Source organism: Cygnus olor, chromosome 16 (genome assembly GCF_009769625.2).
Source record: "Cygnus olor isolate bCygOlo1 chromosome 16, bCygOlo1.pri.v2, whole genome shotgun sequence".
Classification (NCBI taxonomy): domain Eukaryota; kingdom Metazoa; phylum Chordata; class Aves; order Anseriformes; family Anatidae; genus Cygnus; species Cygnus olor.
The window spans coordinates 4,611,748-4,613,822 of NC_049184.1; the positions used below are offsets into that span (position 1 = coordinate 4,611,748).

The following is a 2,075-nucleotide window of genomic DNA, read 5'->3' on the forward strand; positions in this document are numbered from 1 at the left end:
ATGGAGCTGTCCCCTGCCATCGGGGCTGCAAGCCCACAGTGGGGAGCGAGGGCTGGGAGGTGCTGCAGGAAGCTGCTTCAGCGTGCAGAGCAGCCCCAGCCCGTCACAAAGGTTTTGTTTTCATCTTTAAGTAGCTGAAGCGCGTGTGCCTATCAGTAAATCTCCATCATCCCAACTGCAGCGTGTTTCCTCAGATAAGGGTGCTGCGTGATGGCAATTATGTTTTCATTGTTATGGGAAAAGTTAATACGCAGAGTGGCAGAAATGTTATTCATCCTCTGTTAATTATGAGCTACTTACTGGAGGGAATCATGCAAAAATAACAACAAAAAAAGTGTAATCAAATAAAATAAAGGGGAAGCGTGCCTCCGTGCTGGGTGGAATTACTCCTGTGACGCTCTGCCACCAATTAACGCTAGTAACACCGTGTGGCCCCGGTGTGGGACCTCGCTGCAGCTGGGCAGCACCGTAAATACCCTGGGAAGATCCACGAGATCCTGCCGGTGGGCAGGTGCTGGAGACAGCCACCAACACACCCCTGGGACCGGGCTTGCCCCAGCTCTGTCCCTGCATGTCCCAACGTGGGGCCGCACATTGCTGAGGGGGAGCTGCAGGAGGGTCCCAGCAGAGCCCCCAGCTGGATCCAGGAAATCTAGATGTTGCTTTTTTCATTCACTTATTTATTTATTTTTTCCACTTTGCTGTGATTTTCCCAGGAAAGATGCAGCGGGAAAGAAAAGGGTGGGGTCACTATTAGGGTTGCCACAGGGCTCCAGGCCCAGGAGCAGTGCCAGCTGGCCCTGTACACCCAGGGCCAGACACCCAGCCCAGCACCACAGCTCCCACATGGTCTAGCGGTTAGGATTCCTGGTTTTCACCCAGGCAGCCCGGGTTCGACTCCCGGTGTGGGAAACCCCAGTATTTCATATTGCTGTGCCCATTTTGGGGCTTTGCAGGATGAGGAAGACACTGGTGTGACTGGGGTGATGGGCACAAGGTGGAGCAGGGGAAGCTGGCAGTAGGATTTTATCACCAGGCGGTGCTGAGGCACTGGAAATGAGTCCCAGGGAAATGGGAGTCTCTGATCCCAGAGGTACTCAGAACCCAGCTGAACAAGGCCCTGAGGGAGCTGTTCAAGATGGACCTGCTTGGAGCAAGAGGTTGCAGAAGACGCCTTCATAGCACACTTCTGACCCAGATTTTTGTAAGATTCCCTCATTTCATGGCTTCAAGAGCCAGCCAGCAGCTACCCCCTTACAAGGGCTGTTCTCCCAGCCCTTGAGGTGACTTGTCCTAACACTACAAGGTCTTACCATGGCCAGGTGAATAGACACTGGAAAATAGAGGAGCTTCCAAATTTCCTTAAAGGAAATGTCACCATGGATCGTGCCATATCAATGAAAACTTCCTTCTGAGCTCACGCTGTTAGGTGTGTGATAGAAGGGACACCACCTGCATTTTGCGTCCCCTATATATAAGTATAAAGGGACATGCTTTTACAGAGGTACCCACCTAACGCCTCTGCAGGGTGTTATAAAACCTGGATTTCTCAGAGTTCAGTGTCACCACCAAGTAACTTTGCTTTTGTCTCAGAAGTATTTGCAGCCAAGTTCCTCAGACCATAGAGGACTCACCAGACCTAAAACCTTGTGAGCATGTTTGAGCCTTAAAATGGACACAAGCTGCAAAACTGTGCTATTTGAGTCACTTGAATAATGACTAAATTCTTGATTACTTCCAGGAATGACCAGGAAACAAAAAAAGAAGTGAGATTCATCTTCTCAGCCCTCAGCTGTGATTTTTTTTGCTCAGCTCTGCTGCTGATACTGAGAGCAGATGCTTCCTTACTCTGCAGAAACGCAGCGTGTGAAAACAGTATTTTAACAGCTTTATCTGATATTTTATATCTCACTGTCAAACATAGCAGTGATTCCACTTCTATTTGGGTAAGTAATCTGAAAAGAAGGCAGCAATAATCTCTCAGGAGAGCCAGGCACGGGACTAATTACTCCAGCTAGAGATTTGTAAAGACACATTTTCAGTGCTGGGATTTTATCATTCCACAGGGTAATTAA

General features: G+C 49.1%; 1 non-coding gene across 1 annotated transcript; it reads left to right on the top strand.

The window, feature by feature from the left end:
• The first annotated feature begins 840 nt into the window (after positions 1-840).
• On the top strand, positions 841-912 carry TRNAE-UUC. Its single transcript has one exon. It is a non-coding gene; the product is annotated as a tRNA-Glu (tRNA).
• The last annotated feature ends 1,163 nt before the right edge of the window (positions 913-2,075 follow it).